This window comes from Tinamus guttatus, unplaced genomic scaffold (genome assembly GCF_059628265.1).
Source record: "Tinamus guttatus ecotype Peru unplaced genomic scaffold, ASM5962826v1 Tinamus_guttatus_pri_ptg001602l, whole genome shotgun sequence".
Classification (NCBI taxonomy): Eukaryota; Metazoa; Chordata; class Aves; order Tinamiformes; family Tinamidae; genus Tinamus; species Tinamus guttatus.
In genome coordinates, this window is record NW_028290136.1 from 3,019,913 (window position 1) to 3,038,838 (window position 18,926).

The 18,926-nt window shown below is 41.8% G+C and overlaps 1 long non-coding RNA gene across 3 annotated transcripts in view; it reads left to right on the forward strand.

Annotated features, from left to right (window-relative positions):
- LOC148590197 (uncharacterized) overlaps positions 1-18,926 on the forward strand; it is a 272,918-nt gene that overhangs the window by 41,233 nt on the left and 212,759 nt on the right. The window contains exon 1 of one of the 3 annotated variants that reach the window (XR_015914348.1): positions 8,060-8,370. The exons of the other annotated variants lie outside the window; for them this stretch is intronic. This is a non-coding gene — a long non-coding RNA (uncharacterized LOC148590197). Of the gene's footprint in view, positions 1-8,059; positions 8,371-18,926 lie in introns of those variants that run through there. 3 annotated transcript variants of the gene reach the window in all.

The window sequence follows — 18,926 nt, forward strand, 5'->3', positions numbered from 1 at the left end:
GCACCAGTCAGGGGCCATCTGGCCCTCACGCAGTGGACAGGGAAAGCGCGGCAGCCTTCTGCTTGCCTCTTGCCTAAGACTGGACCAGGGCCAGGAAATCTTCCCAGGAAATCTTAAGCCTTTAGGGTGAGGTTTTCGGGCCGCAGTTGCAGGGTAATTCAAGGCCCTGGCTATTGGAAGAAAGCAGGCAGCGTGCTGCCGTTTCTTGTCCTGCAAGAGGCTTTTCTTTCGGGCAAGACTGAGAGCATGGCACCTTGCTTGACTGTGTGCAAGCGGCCAAAAGGAGCCTAGGCAGTATGGAAAGCTCTGCCCATCTTATGAGAAATGCCTTCCACGGGATGTGTTAAGGGGCTTACATCTGAGGTCCAAGTGTGTTTGGCCCTGGCTTGTACTCCCTTATTTGTCCTTTTAGCCTGAACTCATGCTGTTGTCATCTTTGGACCCAGGGAAGATAGCAACATATATAATTGTGGGTCTGAGCAGCAAGGGAGGGAAACCAAATGACACCAGTCATGCATTCTGTGAAAAAATTAGTGAGTCAATCATTTTATTGCACAAAACCTACATTTGCTTTCATTGTTCGTTCATGTTTTCATATGTGTTTATTGTTTCCTATTTAAACAATTTATATTTTAAACGCTGCAGAACCCACTCTTCCATATTTAGCACATCAGCGCTGATCTGGTGTAACCCTGCAGAATTGAACCTTGATCTTTGTGTCTGTTTTAGATTTTTTTTTTCTGAAAAACGTAATTCTTTATGCGGAATAGCAATTTCTTGTTTCAGGACTTTCTAGTGTTACAGTTCCATGTGTGAACAGCACCTAAAAGCTTTTACGAGTTACTGCGTTAAGATCTGTATGATGATAAAGTCCATGCTTGAAACAGCTGATCCTCAAGATAGAGATTTTACAGATCAGAAACCCCTGAAACTGGGATACAGAAGGATTAAGTTGCCTCTCTGAGGTTAAGGAAGTCCGGGTGCAGCCCTACTCGAATCTTGAGTGTATTAGAAGGCTTTTCTCTCTTGTGGGGGTGCCAGTTCTTGTGGCTGCCTCTGTTACGATAAGAAACAGTATCAGAAGGGAAAGTCTTGGCTTTTCTGGCCTTGTTAGGTGTTGGAGGTGAAGGAGAAAAGAACAGGCACTACTGCAGACACAGAGCCACCAGTGGCCTCCGTTGTGTATGCAGCTGATGCACTTTGTGGTGATATCTCAAAACTGGAAAACTGATTTCGTGGTCCCTGGTGGGCATTACTTCAGATTGCGAATCTGAGCCGATGGAGGCTCTATCTGTCTGCAGCTCACTGCCTAGTTCTGTGGAGAAAAGGTGGGTTTTGATTGCTGTGGAATGCACCAGTACTGAAGATATAATCTAAAAATTAGTAACTGTTAAATTGCTGTTAAATATAACCAATAGTTTATTAATAAAGGGCTCTTCTTTTTCTCAGTAATACGCTTTATAGATGGATAAAATACACTTGCTTAAGGTATCTCTGTCCTCTTTCTAATTTTTTTTCGTTTAGCTCATGATTTTATTTAATGGAAGAGTCACTTCTCACATATTGGGTTGACGATTTACAGGCATTTGTTTGTGCTGAATTAAGCACATTTCCAAACTTTGTGTGTTGTTGCTGACAGTTTGGGGATTGATTTTTCTCCCAAGAGACATGCCTTTTTGTCTTTAAGGCAAATTGAAGTTGACTGTTGGAGCATTCCTTGGTACAAAAGAGAATCTTCTTTAGGGATTTTTTTCCACTGAGAACTCATTTTTAACTGAGAGGCTTCAACAAGGTCATGTTTTTCGTGACACCAAAGAAAAAAAAAAAAGTTCATGGACAAAGAAGTAGCATTGACTTTTAGAGTAAATAAATAGGAACAAATATTTCCAAGCGTTTTCTTTTTCCTGCACTGGTCTGTCAGGGAAGTGTGCTTAGATGTGCAGTAGCTAACAATTTTTCCAGACTTATTCTGAATCCATGTGTTTACTGTTGGTGTGGGCAATAGCAGAAAATGAATTTACCCATCCATGCTTTCTTGCATATTCTGCAAATGTATTTATTTATTTATTTAAAGTATAGCAACATTCAGATTCTGGCAAGAAGCAAGAATAGATTTAAAGCTGGTCCACACTGGCAACATTGGAGGGATGTAGAAAAGTGAATGATTTAATGAGTTTTGTGTGAGCATGCGGGAATTTGACTGAACAGGTGCTTCATACAGTTTTCTTTCACAACAAGTAAAGCGAGATACTCTGTCTTCTGGATAGACTTCGGCTAGACACACAGGGCTAGAGTTACTTTCTCAACTTTCTCAAACCCATTAGAGAAATCCTGGGCAGTTTCTTGCAACAAACACTACATCGTGGCTCTATTGAAGGGGTGCTGGAATTCATATGTGTATCTCTCTTTTCAGGGACACTAGTGTCTGAACATATTTGAACATAGAGTAAAATAAAATGTCTTTAAGTCTTTAATGACTGCCTTTGGTTTTGGGTACCATATTTGCTTTATGGGAATATCTATTCTTAAACATATAAAAATGGTCCTAAAGTTAAGATAGTCTCTATTATGTTGTCAGAATGAAAACTACCTGAAACCTGAACAACTAAGTTGAATGCGTGTGTCCTGGCCAACAAACAGGTCCAGTTCATTTTTTTTGTGATGGTATCTGGCAGGTTACTGGGGAAGCAATGCACAGACATCATTAAACACCCACTAAAGGCTTGTTTGTGATGTGACTTGTTTCTGGTCTGTTTGTTTTTTGTAACTTCATGCTGTTGTATCTCTGTCTTTTTATTCAGTCATACCTCTAAGACCCATACATTCAACAGTCTATTTCTTCAGTCCTTCAGTGAGGTACCAAATGACCACTTATTTTCATTTCCTGGCAATCACGCCAAGCTGAGGTTGTCAAAAGCAACTGCTTCTCACTATGGTGGAAGCAGAAGGTTACAAAAACAAATTTCTTGAAGGAAGACACATCCTCGTGGCTATAAAATGTGCTTACAAGGAGACCAAGGTCTCTGCAGTCTTCTTGCAGGCCTTTTTTGCCATCTTTTCATTGGACTTTTCATATATTTGAGTGCTGAAAACTTAAGTTATCTTCATATCTTGGTGAGACTTGGTTATCAATTGTCAGAATTCTGACTTAATCCTTTGGTCTTAGTTTTCCCATCTTAGATTCCTTTCATAATATTTGCGTTCGTCCTTTTTTAGAGGAGTTACCAGGCTAAGACCTCTGTGAAATCCGAGAAACAAAACTTACACTGTTCATATATACTTAACTAAAAGTAAGAAGTGTCCTGAAACCTGTTAGATTATTTTGTAGATGCAGATGAACACACTGGGATGTATGCTGGGCATGGGGAATAAGGGAAAGCAGGAGCTGAGCTGCTGGGGTTGCAGAACTGGCTGTGACTCGTGGGCACCGTCCCAGCACTCCCTGACTCTCAGGCAGTCTGCTCGTATTTTCGGTTGTGTTTTCGGTTCTACAGTTTTGTTAATTAATTTTTAAATGTTCTTTTATTCAACTTCACCTTGGAGCTTGGGCCTTTTCCGGATAGGAAGATATTAAATTAGATCACAGGATCTATTAATAGCGCGAAAGTTCAAGTAATCATCTCATATCACTTCATCTTCCCACTTTTTTGTTGCAGCTGGGCTAGTTAGCTGTTGATCTGTATGAACTGTAACTCTTCGGCCTAAATCAAGCTTGTTTCTGTTTTGTCCTTTATATAGTATTTGGCATTAACTTCGTTCCCAGTTTGTGTTGGGCCGTGCACCTGGGTAGGGGTAATAGATGCCTAGTTCCTACAGTATCAGCCAAGCGGATCTCGGCTGCATCTACATGTTTGGGACTCCATTCTTGGAAAACTGAATGGCAAAGACTTTGGTAATTTAGTATTTCTTTTCTGCTTTTACACTGTTCTGCAACTGGAACAAATATGCTTCTAGATATATTTCACCTGCTTTGCTAAGACATGAAAATCGTGGAAATCTGTGTATTCTGAGGAGTCAAGGAATGGCGGCTAGAATGTTAGAATCCTCTCCTAAAGGTCTTCATTCAGGACTGGTTTCAACAAAATTTTAACATTTGTTTGGTTTGTATGAGGTTCTCCTCAGCTTTATTTTCAATCAAGATGTGCATGGTTTTAATGTTTCTACTGTAATTTTTGTTGAATTTCAGAGTCTCGGCCAAGAATTCCTCCCTGTCCCGCTGGGCTCGGGCAGGCGTCTCAGCAGTGGGCAGCTCGCGGGGCGCACGGAGGGCCCCTCGCGGCGCCCGGCCCGGGGCCCCGTCGCGCACGCTGCGTCCACGGGCGCTGCTGCTGTGCGCGAGGTCAGGTGCTGAGGGGAAGAGAGGGCCTCCCGCGCGCTCTGCGCTCGCAGGCCGCCCGTAACCTTTTGACTCTCCCTCTGGTTCTCTCCTGGAGGGTTGTTTCCTGAAAGGAAAAGGGGGCGGCGGGGGGAGGTAGGGCTTACAGAGGGCAGGAGCTGCTTCAAAGTGCTGTAGTATAGTTGTAAGGTCTCTCTCTTTTTTAAGTTTTTTTTTTTTTTTTCTGGAATTAATATTGATTTTGTTTTCTTAAGCAGTTATTTGCAAGTAGAGTATTCAAAGAGTGAATAGATAGGTAGATATCTTACTGAATACCCCAATCAGCACTATAGAAGTGTACACCTTTTGCTGCAAATGTTTTTCACCTGGTTTGCTTACCTTTCTAACTGAAAAGAAATAGCTTCATTTAAGGGCATAATAGGGGAAGAGAGCTCATTCTGTGAATTAATCTTGCAATTTATGGCTTTTTGTACAGACCAGTGTTTTGCAGAAAAACCTAAAAATAGTAAGAAATTCCTTTTTCTCTCAGAATCCTCTCCTATGTCATGAATGTAAATGCCATGTATTAGGTCAGGTGCGTTGATCCCATTGAACTTGGGTGTACTCCAGGCCCGAAGTTCTGCCCATGTCCTGCAAATGTTTGTGTAGTGCTTCTGTGTTCCCCCTCCTTGCTGTCTCTGCATTAGCATGTGTGAAAATACCCTGGTGCGAGGAGGAGGGCTGGTACAAACGCACCCTGTGTGAACATTTACTTCTATAGAGGGGAAAGAGCACGTCACTGTGCCGAGCAGACACGGGGAAAAATCCTCCTGTGGTGCAAAATTAAGGTGGATCTTTGAACTTCCTGCAAGTTGAGGAGAAAGGGGAAAATTTGCTTATATGGAGTCTATTAGGGAAAATATGTTGAAATGTACTTAACCCTTCCTTGAAATACAGCTGCTCCTCTGTCCTGGGATGAAATGTGGCAACTCTTTAAAAAAAAATAAATAAACTAAAAAGATGGAGAATGGCATTGCTTGTTCCTTACTGGAATGTAAAATACAACTTTTTGCTTCAATGGTCTTCACCTTCATAAATTAAAAAGAGGTTTTCACTTGCAAAAGACAGGAATTAGATATTTCGGGCAAGCATTGGGGGTTTGAGGACCGTGTCCCTATTCTTGCTGGGCATCTTTCTCTGTTAGAGGTTATTTTTGAACAGTCTGTGTCACCTTTGCTTGGCTGAAACGTGGCAGCCGTGGAGAGGAGCCAACGGAGGGGTAGCTGCACAGGCAGCAAGCAGGAAAAGGAAGAGCCCTTAGCCAGGGGAGTCAGCAGTGCCAGGAGGAGCCGTTACTCTGTTATTGTTTCCAGTGTGTAGGCATTGTTTTAGGTTACATTAAAAACATCCTTTAAATGCCTCTTGTTATGTGTGTCATAAATTTTCCATACAAACCCTTCAAAAAAAAAAAAAAAGAAAAAGTTATCTGAATGTGTAACGCATTTCTAAATGGAGTATTTGGGGTGTATCTGGCTTTAAAAATTGTGGGTTAAAGGGCAAGCCTGAGATCAAAAGTAATTTCTCATATTTGGAGTGCCTGGAAGATCCCAAAGGTCAGGAGAATGTGGAGCGGGTGCCCTGTTTCTTAACATATGCTGGGAGCAACACTCTGGACAGCCCAAATACTGTCTTGTTACTTTTCTTCTAGTATTAGGGGCACCAGCTCTGTAAGTTCTCCAAGAACTTTATATTGAGATGGCAGAGAGGAGCAATAATGGATATAAGGAGAATGAATAATATAATGAATAAAGGAGAACTAATGAATATACATATCAATATTCATGTGCATAGATTTATATTTATCTTCTGGAGATTGTATGTTGAAGCCCATAACGGATTTGAATGGTGATTTGTGCTGGTTTGATTTAGCCCGTTTGATTGCTTGCAGTTAGGCCGAGTCCAAGGGCAACAGTTATTTTATGTTCAATACTGCTTTAATTCCACTGTGTTGGAAGTATGTGTTTTTAACTGTTATTGAAAGGATCCATATATTGAATTACATTTTTATTCATAGACTTTGGTGAGAGAAAGAAATTGTCTGTAAAGCGAGTGGTATTTGGGTAAATGCAAAGAGATTAAAAGTGTGTGTCCCAGGCCACGGGCGCTGTCTGAGACACAAATGGGAACAGAAGCCAAATATTCTAAAGCCTTGTCCTGCGTCTTAATGCTGGACTTTTCTTTCAAAACTAAAGTTTGCGTGATTGTTATTTCCACTGCCAGGACTTCCCAGAGATTTAAATGTGACCTAATTTATTAAATGCTGTCTTATGTGCAAGACAGGAGCAAAATCCTTCCCTCAGGGCACTTACCAGTGGCCCTGATGCTGCTCTCTGTTCTGGGGAATGTCTGAACTAAGACACCCTCTGCCTGTTTGCAGAGTCTGCTGGGGTCTTTAACGGAGAAGAGACTTGCAGGTTGTCTGCAACAGAACTGGAATTAATTGGAATTGCAATTCCAATTAATCACCTCAACTTTTCTATTTCTGTGCATGTGTCTGCTGTATAAGCAACTGGGCAGTTGTTGCAACGTTATCTTAAGTAGAGTGAATTTTTAGCTGGGTTGTTTCTTTTTCCCTTTTTCCCCCAGCTACGTTTAAGCCTTGATGTGTGGCGCTACCAGAAGCTGCTCTGCGCTGTGCACCTTGAGATTAAAGTGCATCAAGCTGCCGTGCATTGATCTTGTCTGGCCCAGAGAGGGGTTGTCATAGATCTGCTTTAGGAATCGGGACTCCCTCGTGAGTGTTTTCGAGGCATCATCTCCATGTCATTGACTTGGCAGGATAGGAGGCTGAGGGTCTTTTTGAAGTTCTCCTTTGCGCCAAGGGGTGTGCTCTAGACGTGTGGGAATCATGGTTAAGTTACACCCTCTTCTCCCCATGTGTTCAAGGCAGGAGATGTTATTGGCGCACTGAAATATTCCAGAGCTTTTATTACAATCAGTTGCTTTTTCATTGTTGTCGTGTCAGGGTATTAAAATGAAGAGTGTGGTCTTTATGCTCACAACTCACTTGCAGGAAAGAGCCAAAATGCACAGCATGAATTTTGTGAATTAATTCAAGAGTTCTGCAAACGCGTGTGCTCTTGCAGCCCCACACAATAGTCTTATTTTCAGGAACATGATCATGTGGCTCATCTAGTATCACTCATGCCGGTAGTTTTAGTGTAAAGCAGCTGTAAAGCAGTATCACTTTAAAGCCTGCTCGTCTAATCTCACATTTCAATCTCTTCTTAAGCACAGTAAAAAGTTAGTTTCTTGGCATGGTGTGGTTTGTTATCGGAAAAGCAACGCGTGACATTTCCACGGTCTTAACTAGTCTTTCAGCAGAACCGTGGCGCGTGGAAACCTTCCGCAGCTTTCTGAGCTTGTTTGATTTTGCCCCCTTTTGGTCATGTAAGTTTTAATAAGCGGCTGTGGTGTCCCCTCTGGGCACACCCCACACACTTACGCGGCCTGACCCCGGGTCACAAGTAATGGCTGCAAGCTAATTGATTGAGAAAGGCTTGTCTGCCTGGGCCCCTTGGAGTCCTCCCTTTACATTCCTAAATTTCTGTAAAGGAGGCACTGGCAGCTTCGCCCCGCGAGAGGAGGGGTTGGGGGAAAGGGAGGAAGTTTCTCCGTTTCTGATTGTGCGCAAAGTTTCCTTGCACTGAGCGCGTGTTCTCCACCCACTGCTTAGCAAGAACTCCTTAACAACTCACAGCTTTATCCCTGGGAGTACCAGAAAAGTGATCTGAGTATTTATTGAGCGGGGAGAGCACACCGCGTGCTGCAGGCAGGGAGAAAGCCTGTGGAAATGGTATTAGACCTTCAGCAAAGTGCCCAGCTGCATCATACAGAAGCTGAGACTCAGACTGACAGTCAAATAAGCCAGATTACAGAAGGGGCCTCTGTGTGGCAGCTCTGAGCTACCAAGTGTTGGACAACTAGGCAAAAAGTGAAATGGAGCAGGACAGAAAAATCACACACCAACTTCAGGCAACTGTTGCTTTCTCATGGTGAGTCCAGTTTTGAAATGTTGTTTTGAATGTGGCTGTTTCTGTTGTTGTTGAAACCCTTTCCGTTTTACTCCAGCAGTCCTTTTGCGAAGCTCATTGTGTTCCAGGTTATTTGTCCGGATGTGCACTTCAGCTCGCAGCGCTGCAGGAATGCGCGGGATGGTCCTGCTCGCCTGCTCCGTTTCTTTCGCTTCTTGCGGGGGACAGGTCCCTTCTCTAGCAGCACACTGTGTGGCTCTCTGTCTCCAAGAAATAGTTTTGCACTGAGCGCTGCGTGTAGTATGTGCGGCAGCACGGAGGTGAACAGGAGAACACAGTTTCTGTGCGGCTTTTTCTGCAGTTTCTGCTTTGTGGCACCTCTCCATTGCTCCTTATTTCACTGCCTTATCTTGAGAATGTGTGGCACGGTCACTATGAAAAGAGCTTTGTGTTTGAATTCCTGGTGAGTCGAAGGGTCAGGGCCTATGAGTTATCTGCCTGCCAGCAAGACTCACTGCTGTGTCCCTTTAGTGTTCAGGCTAAAATAGAAAAAACATGTGTCCTCATCCCTTTTATATAAAGGTATTTTGAATCCAGGTTTTACATGCTGTTGCTGTGTGCTTTGTTCTTTTGACAAACTTGGTTTGTGGGGGGAGCCAGTTTTGTTCTGTCCATATTTATTTTATTTACTCAAGCTTTCTTGCAGCTTTTTCTTTTGCATTCTTTTGTTGTGATGCACATAATTTTTTCTTAAAACAGCAGTCATTGGTTCTAATTTCTGCTAAGAGCCAAGGGATTTTTATTTGCACACATATTTCTCAAAATATCAGAGCATTATTTTGATTTTAGATGCCTGTAAAATTATGCAGAAGATAAGGCTTTTGTAACTTCTGTCCCTCTGGAGGAAGGAAGCAGAATAGAATAGTTTGGGATAAGTTCTTGAATAAACTGTGTTAGATGCACTAGTTATCTCATGCAATGGTAATAAGCATGATTAGAGCTGTAATGTTATCTCAGTCATTGACTTCAGTTTGAAAAAGCTGTTTTAATAGCATGGTAACAACATTAGACATTACATGTTGACGGTGACATTAGAAATATGCTTACAAAAGTGGATGAAGTTTGGAGCAATAAATCATCACAGCGTGTCCAAGTTACTCTGTATGTGATGTTTTAAGATGCCCATGATTGAGAGAAGAAGCGGCTCTGGCTGCTTTCCCCCTCCAACAGCAGTGTGATTCTGTACAAAATGATCTTTGCTGGAGCTTTCTGTGAGTAGACAGCCTTCTTTCCTAACAGCAAAAAAGGGCCAAAGTCATGAGGTGCAGGAGAAATCTTCAAATCATATAACATTTATTTTTAGCTAAAGGAAAGACACGCATTTGGCAGGATAATTCTCCTAAACAATGTGGAGTTGGTCAGATGAACTCTGCATAGAGCGCGTGGTAACACTAGCTGCTTCACCTGACTTTCTAAGGTTTTGTGCTCACTGAGGACTAGCATAATAAGCTGAGAAGCTAAGTGCTTTTTTTTTAAAAAAAGGCGATGCTTCAAATCTGGGCTGCTCTGATGGTGCTTCCCTTTCAAGTGGAGAAGTGTGTGTTATTCCCATCTTGTGTACTTTCTTATTTTCCAGTCTGAGATCTCAAGTTTGACCATGAATTTAAAATAATAAAAAAGAGGGAAAATCATTACAAAGAAAGGCTAACAAATATGTAGTGGAAGGAGGTATTGAAACACAGGTGATCTGAACCAACCCCATCTTTCATGTTTTCTTATTATGTATTGGACTGTGATCTGTAAACTCTCAACAAGAAAATCCTTGGCTGAGTCCTTAAACAGGGTAGTTAAGGAGATGTTTTCCTTCTAAGGTTGCAGCGCTCCCTTTCAGGGAAGGAAATGGGTACTTTTAGGCGGTGTAGTAAGTGACTCCTCGCCAGTGTGTGCCGTGCTGCAGGAACACCTGCTCAGGTATCCTGGCCACCTGGAAGCCTGGCAGCAAAAGGAACTTCATGGTAGTTTCCTTACAGCCTTGGCCGCTGCGGGAGGGCTGGTTGCCCCCAGTGGTAGTGAGGAGCGTGGGGAGCAGGAGTGGTGGGTGCTGACGTGTAGCCACGTCCCTGGCAGGACCTGCCCTCTCTGTGCCATGAGGTTTGGATTGGCAGAACAGGGCACCCATGTTGTTGTGAAACCTAATTGGGGGCATAGGAAACATTTCTTCATGCTGTGGTGGAAAGTGTGATGAAGGGGAAAAGGCTTGATGACAAGGCGAATAATTTACTTATTTGCTGCGTATATCTGTCATTAAAAGCAGCACACGTGCTCACAGTAGCCATGTTCTGCAGTTCGTGGAAACCTGTGGGATAATGACATGGGTGGTGGCTAACTGGTGTATCTCACTGATCATCCAAGTTACTGCTTTCACAGAGGAGTGACACAACCTGGCGTGGCTGCAAGGAAGTATCACTAGCATATCTCCAAATATTACTGTTTTAACTTAGAGAAAAGTGGCCTCGTTAGCTCAGACTAAAATAATTATATTGGCTCTTCTTTCTATCAATGAGAGTATTTGGGTTGTGGACTGAGGACAAGGTGATATCTAAATGGGGGAATATATATAATTAACAGCAACAGGAGAATTTTAACACTCGTGGTGCCAATGAATCAAAAGTATTGGTAAGGTGGATTACGGAGGAATGTTTAAGGATATATTTAAAAAAAAGTCACAATTTTTTTCATCTGCTCAGTTGTAATTGAACAGATAAGAGCAGAGCCACATGGCTCCTGAGGTGACATAAGCCGTTATAGTATGTGGGGAGAAACAAACGGAGAGGGAGACAAGCAGAAGTGATGGGATCTGAGGATGGGAGGAGCGGTGATGGAGGCAGGAGCTGAAGGAGGAAAAGGGAAGAGGTTGCGTAAACACAGGAGAGCAGGAGAGAAGGAAGTAAGTGCACCCTGGCTGCAATGCGTTGTCTCGGGCGTCACTGGTATAGGCCTGTGCTTATGCTAGGGGCAAGAGTGGGGAAAAAATGAAAAAAAAAACAATGAAAAAGAGGCGCTTTTCTCCCTGTTTGTTCAGAAACATTGCTGCTGTTGACATCTGAGTTTCCCATGTGAAGTAATGTACCCAGGAAAAAGGTAGTTCCTTCCAAAATCATTGGCACTGCATCTGAGACAGGGGAACTATGAGAGGGAGTCTCTTTTCCAACTTCTTTTATTTGCTTTGCTCTGTCTAATGGAGAAGGTAGAGACAATGACTGATGGTTGCATTTGTTGTGACAGGTTATTTCTGTGATCACAGGTTAAGTTTCTCCTTCCTGCAATAGGTTTCCTGTAATTTTTTAAAAACATTATTGTAAAAAACACTGGAAGGCCTTCTGGCAGTTCTGATTCTCAGGCCTGGGAAAGATGCAGACCCTTCTTTTGTAGCTGAAGGCAGCTACACGAGGCAGCAGAAAATACGAACTCGATGAAACACGAGGCAGCAGAAAATACGAACTCGAGTGGAAGAAGAGGAGATGACGACAGACCTTGTTATACCACTCTCTGGCCACGGTGCTCATCTTCTACAGCCCCTTGGCCAGGGGCCTGTCCAAGACTCCCCCAGGGATCCTCCAGAGATACTTCCACAGGGATGGATGAGGCCTTATGTTCAAGTCCCTGACTCTCCAGCTCAAAACAGCCTTCACAGGGATTTGCAGTATGTTTCTGTGGCCTCTGTAGTGGTTTAAGGTTTCTCACCATTCTACTGATACTCACACTGCAGGTCTAGATTACGTGAGTACAGCTGAGTGCTCCTTCCAGCTACTTAAAGCTCAAAGCTGATAGTGTAAATTATTTAATTCCGTTTTAATTAGCAATATAATGAAAGTTGTTATGACACACAGCTTCAAGTGCAAAAAGCTCCCTCGTTTTCCTCTCTTAAAATCTTCCGAATGAAATTATTTCATTTTTTTCACCAACTCTCCAGATGTCTACACCTGAAAAATCTCCTACAGATATATACTTACTGTGGCAGAGAGCCTGGGAGCCTGGCCTTTTGATTGCTTCTCTTTAGCACCGTACATGCTTAATGGTATGTTATGAATGTATGTAATGTAATGTATGTAATTCCCAAGGTAAAGGTCAGTGAATTTCTTTTTTTAAGTTGGCCAATACATAACCTACAAAAAATTAGATGAAAATTCTACTTTTTTGCCTGAATTGAACAAAATTTTTGTATAGTTGAATTTCAGCCTGTTTTCAGGTGGGAGAATTTGTTCTTACGACAAGTTATGAATGTTGGAAAGAACTTCCAAAGTCAAATGTCAAAGCTTGGTTGAACACCTTGATTTCAGCTTAAGTATTTGAATACAGTTATTATACAGGAATTCAGAAACAAAAATGCTCAGAACAGTGGCCTTGACACGATGTCTTTCTGTGTTTACTCTGCATTTCCAACAGCGTTAAGAAGTTCTGAATGTTTCTGTCTTCATCTGGATGTAGAAATCTCAAAGTGTCATCCAGCTTCTTTACAGCCTTGGGCAAATTACTTCAAACATGTAATTTCTTAAGAGTAAAAATTATGTTAAATTTCTTATATGTGTGGTTGTTTATATCTGATTGGATGGGTTTGTTCCTAGCCAAGTCAGGATACTGGGGGGTCCTGTGTTTTACTGAAGTGTGAAGTGTCCAGTCACACCTAAAGCTGCCGAGTTCCTGCCATACTGAAAATGAGGTCAGTCAGCCCGACCTCATTCCTAACTATGAATTTAGGAGCCTAATGCTAGGGAGAGGAAGGAAAAAAAAAAAAAAGTAGAAATTTCAGTGCAAGTCATGTTTTATGTTTTATGGAAATGTGTGGCAGTGGGGAGGGAAGAAACCCAGATTAGTGCCAACCGTGAGGAGAAGGCAGGCAGAACATGGCTGTTACACGTTCTGTTTGGCAGGGCCTCCGTGGCCAAACACAGCGTGCGTCGCTCCAGACTAGTCACAGCAGAGCTTTCCCCTGCCAGGCAATAGTGTAATGGAGAGCCGGGGGGCTGCAATGAGAAAAAAAGAATACGGTTTAAAGGCGAAGAGCATAAATTTGGAGGAAGGCAGGTTCCATTCAAACTGCTGCTTACAAGACAACTTGGGTTGCTATTATAGCAGAAGAATAAAGGACCAAATGTCAGAAGATTTTACATGGACATAAATCGCTTGCTATAGGCAAGCAAGTATATCTTGTTTGTCTTTTTTTTTTTTTCCTTCCTATTTATTGAGCTTTTTATATTGTGTGGAAAAAGTCACACACTATTTCAGCCATCAGATGCTGCACTGAACAGATGGTGGTCTTTACTGAGCTTTCATATGCGATGCAAAACTGCAGTTTTTAAGTCCTGTATAAAAATAAGATAGGGATATGCAGACACTAAATAAGAGGAATAAGGTAGAGGAAACCTGAGTTTAACTCATTTCTCTTCCTGGCTTTTCTTTTTCTAAAGCTTGATGTTTAAAGCAGTTCAGCATTTTCTCTTTGTTTATACTTACACTACCTATGTATCCTATCTTAGCTTGGATATATTGCATACTTCGTTTCAGAAACTGAGTGAATGCCAGGTCATGATATTCCGCAATCTCTAGTTTGTTTATTATAGGAGCAATTTGCTTGGGACACCTGAATATCAGCTGTCTTATGGAGTATTTTAGAAAGACACTAGTTCTAACTATCCTTCTTGGCGCTTTTGGAGATAGTACCAGGAAGCCATAACGATTAAGGTCCCTCTGCATGCATGGAGTTCGTAGCTGTTTAAAAAGTTATTAGCAACTAGGATGAACTGTGAACTTCTAAGCTGCTGAGTAACCGAGCATGCTGTATATTCATATGTGTAATGCAAAAAGAGCTGAAATGTTGAAATACTGTGCAAGTTCATAGGTGTTTGTGTATGTGTTAAGAAGTTTTTTCTTGGAACCCCTCCTTGCTCCAATAGCACTCTGCTTCTCATCCATTTCAAGTGAACTCCAATACTGTTGTGATGCTGCAGGTTGTCTAAGGACCTAATTTTAATGGAACTGTGCTCCTAAGGTGCTGTGAATTGTTTGTGGTCGGGTTACTAGGCCTGCAAATTCATGGTTCTGTTTGGTGCTCTTGTTTGTGGCTGGAAACAAGTTCTGCAGGAGCCTCATTGTCCATCATGAAGTAAGTTGCTATGGGCACCAGCACGCAGGAGAGGAGAAACAGAAATAAATACAAACTAAAACCCTACAGTAGGCTGTGCTAAATATATTATAAATTAATGCGAATCTGACAGAACAATAGCATGAACTAAAACTTTATGCAGAGGATGGAAAATGGGATTAAAAGTTCGAAAAAACATTTAGCTGTGTGTTTTGTTTCATTTTCACAAATGTAAGCTCTTGCAAATGGAGATAAATTTTTGTAATAGCTCAGCTTGATGGTAAGGACTAATGTAAGCAGTCAGTTGTTATACAACACTTGGTCCACTCTTCAGCAAACAAAAATGTCTCCCCCATGCCTCTCTGGGAAATGCTGTGTTGCAAAAATGGCTGTGGCAGAAGTGCCTGAGATGTAACCGTTCAGCAGCACAGCTGCAAACTCTTCTGCTTGTCTGTGCTGAACTGCCAGCCAGAATTTTCTCTGGCAGTTGGACGCAGATGTGTTCCTCTGCTACCTGCTGTGCATGCAAGTTTGGCGCTCAGGATGCCTGTCTTTTCCACTCTTCATGGCAATTAGAATTTGAGGAGATTTCTCAAAACAATCTTCCGTTCCTATAGCTGGTAATGCAGAAAACAAGGCTTCTGTGAAAGTGTTGCTCTTGAGGTGCGTTTCTGAACACCGTTTTTGGAGGGCGAGCCATGGGAAGGGGTCCCTGAAGGGAAAAAATGGTGGTAAGAGCAACAGGGAATCACTGCTTCCCAGCATGATCTTGCTGCCTTGCAGCGCTCTCCCCTTTCGTGTCCCTTAAGTAAAAGGGAACAGACCAGTAGTGGGCTTTTCCTCTAGCAGCACGTTGCGATGTGAGAACTTCCTGCAAAATCATGTGTTCCGTATGTTTTTTATACTTTAATCACATTTTTGAAGTGCTTCCAGATGCAGACACATACTTGATTGCAGTTTAACGCACATGTGTATGCACTGATAAACTAGTAAGACCTGCATCCAACACTCTCTAAATCCACAGACAGCCTTCTGCTGATTTCCACAGGCTCTGCATGGGCTCTTGGTCTGTCCCTGCTGCTAAAGTCCGTGAATCAGTGTTACTAGTTTTTGAGAAGTGCTTAGTAATAGCATAGTAGTTAGAATAATTGTTGTTTAGTAATCATCTGCTGAGTTTTACTGCAGCAGAAGTGTTTTTATTTCCTTCCCCATGAAATAGCAGGAATCTACTCACAGTAGCTCTCTGCAGTGCCTGGATGACAGGAGATGGATGAAACTGCTACTTCACGGTAAAAAACGCTCTTGAAAGGCTCTTACTCATGAAAGGTAACGTGAGAATCTGAGGTCCTAAACAAGAGGAAAAGCTTGGACTAGATAGCCACAGAATAGATTTCCTGAAAGAGCTGGAGGCTTTGAGACAGGTGAAAGCTCATGGATGAGAAAACTAAGAGCTTGGAAGTCTGTAGCAAAGGCAAGATTGGAGTATGGGGTGATTGAGAGCTAAGAAAAGGAACCTCTGCTTCATATATTCACAGGCAAGGATAAATTGGGAGATCAGGAAGAGATGGATGGTAAAGTCCAGTCAGGTCATGCCAGGTAATGGCATCTGCTGGAAGCTTCAAGAAGACTGTGTGAGAGATGCACAGAAATGTTCATCATGTCTTTGAATTGCTTCTGAAGTTGGGGTTAAGTGAACTCAGTTTTGGCTTGAAGGCTACATGATGATGGGATTTTGCAAGAAGTTTTTATTGGCTCATTCAGGACATCCCAAATATTGATAATCTGGAAAGGACTGTGCCAGTATGTCTCTTAAGCAGTAATAGAGAAAATTCCTCTGCTAGAGAAGTTCTGTACAAAGAATCTAGTAACACAGTTTTTATCCCGATCAAATCCTGTAAGTAGACTGTATATAAAGTCTTTAGACCTGTTAGAAATGAGTTGTTAGAATTGCTCTATAGGGAGAAGAAGTAACAGAAGCCCGAATTAAAAAAAAAAAGGGTAACATTTATTGCAGTAAGACTGAAGCACTTAAAATCATTTCAGTTACAGTCTTGAACTAGCTTTTGTGCACCAATGGCATTTAAATTAAAACCGGTAGGTTTCCATAGATAGGAACATCGGTTTTGATGAAGGAAACATTTTTGGTGAAAACAGCTATTTAAATTCCCTTATTGCATCTATATAGAACCTGTTGTATTTTGAAGACTATCCGCTTGGCTGTTGATGACAATAAAATACAAGTACTGAGAGATATTGGCATATGTGTATGTGCATATGCAGATTTATATGGGAAACTGCAAACTGGAATTGGGAATTTCAGTTTATCTAAGTCAAATGCATTTATATTCTTAGGATCCCCCTTCCCAAAATCTGGGCAGAGAGGAAATATTTGCAGGTCCTTGACAGCAGTGAGAGGAGCGCTGTGCCCACAGCCGCTTGTGTAGTACCTGTGTTCGTGTGAAGGGCCTGCAAAGAATTGCTAAGAATGGACATACAGTGCTACCACACACTGAAAAACATGGTAAAATGATCTGTAAAATGTTCAGAAGGTATTTTTCAAATGTTTGGTCAGAGTTTCTTGCTGACATAATTTCACAGTATCTTCCTTAAAAAAAAAAAAAAAAAAAAAAAAGCTACTTACTTTTTATTATATGATTATTTGCATAGTTTGTATTAGGATGGCTCTGATCCATTAAATTGCCCCTGCTGTTTTTCAAGTTCTACAGGGAGGAAGTAAGGTTGGTTTGCTTAGATGTGCATTTAAAATGGATGTCAAGGTAATAATGCAATATTTGTAATAAAGAAGGAGCCATTACTCTAAGAAACAGCGTCTTTTTTAACAAAAAGGTAATTTGTGCTAATGAAGACATAAGCTGGGAGTCTGAATACATTACTGATGATTTCCACTTGTTTAGTAAATATTCAGAGGAGTCTATAAGGTCCCTCTATTAGTGCTTTTCAGTGAGTGGTGGTTGCTGGCAAGGTTCATTAAAGGCTGTATTTTCAGGAAATTTCTTTTATTTTTATGCTTTCACTATCTTGTCTGTACTAAGATATCTTATTGTATATTCATGAGGAGCATAAATGCTATTCGAGCATAGGATGTCTTTGATAGAATTCATAGAGCAACTACTATTTTGTAGATGGGCTATATTTATATTGGGAAGGCAAGCATTTGCTGCTCTTCATCTTGTATATTATGTAAGTTAATATTTTTTGTGCTTCCAAGCTAGAGAGAAAAATAACTTGGGACAGATTTATTTTTTATTTTCTTTATCTTTTATCCCCAGGACAAATCTTTAATACTTAAAATATTAAACCATATATATTTTTTGCAAGTGTTTCATTAAGTGCAGCAAATGGCTAAATGTCCTCCTCTATCACCGCTGCCCCAGGTGCAGAGGAAAAAACTTCCTGAAAGGGCAGGATCACTTAGGAATCAGAATCGCTGGATCCTTTAATGTAGCCCTCTCTAGTACAAGGTCATCAGTAGAAGATTTTTTTTTAATCCACGATGAATTTTACCCAAATTTAATTTTCTAGTAGCACAGTGTTGCAGTACTTTAAGTCTTGCTCTTAGATCACGTGCTGACGTTGCAGGCATAGACCACAGTGAATACCTGTTGATGCTCACGGGGCCTGAGATCACGGAGGGGTTCAGTGCTCTGCTGCTTTGTGCTGCCCTAGCCATCTCACAACCATAAACCTGCCTTGGAATTGCCAGTTAAATGGGTTTATGGCTGCTTTGTGTTACTCAAATGTTGGGAAAGATCAGCATGTACCAGTGAAACCAGCCTATGGTTTTTGTTTTACTTTTTGTTAAAACAGATTTACCAGAGTAAGGTAATCTGAGTGGCTCATACTTAAAAGCAACACATCCTGCATGTTGGATGGCCCCTTCCCTCCCTAAAAATTAATCACCAAAGAAGTTATTTGGGTGGTTGACTTGGATTGAAGAGAGGCTTTTTGTCAGTAAGGATCATCTGACTCATGTAGTAGTAGTTAGAGGAGGTGGATGCTGGAGCCTCCACCTGCAGCCTTAACCAGGATGAGAGACGGGAAACAGCGGGGAAGCACCCGGCTCAGGCTGGTGAGGAAGGGGCAGCAACTGCACGCAGGGAAGACTCAGAAACAGGGAAAACCTGCAGCTGGGAGCAGGAGGCCTTCACTGAACCTCTCCCCCAGTTATTTCCTATGTAATGTCTCCTGTTACACATGCCTTATGGTCATCTGAGAAAGCAGCTTTTGTTCACTCAGCCTAATTCTACTGAAAGATATATTCCACAGTAGTAAAAAATTTGCGATGATTCACCTTTGTGGTAGCTGCTACAATATAGAGATTTTCCCCCAAAGCTTTGCTTTAGTCACTTTTAAATCTTGTGTTCTACTGCCTCTCTTCCACGTCATTATGAACCAGTTTAGGCTGTGCTGCATG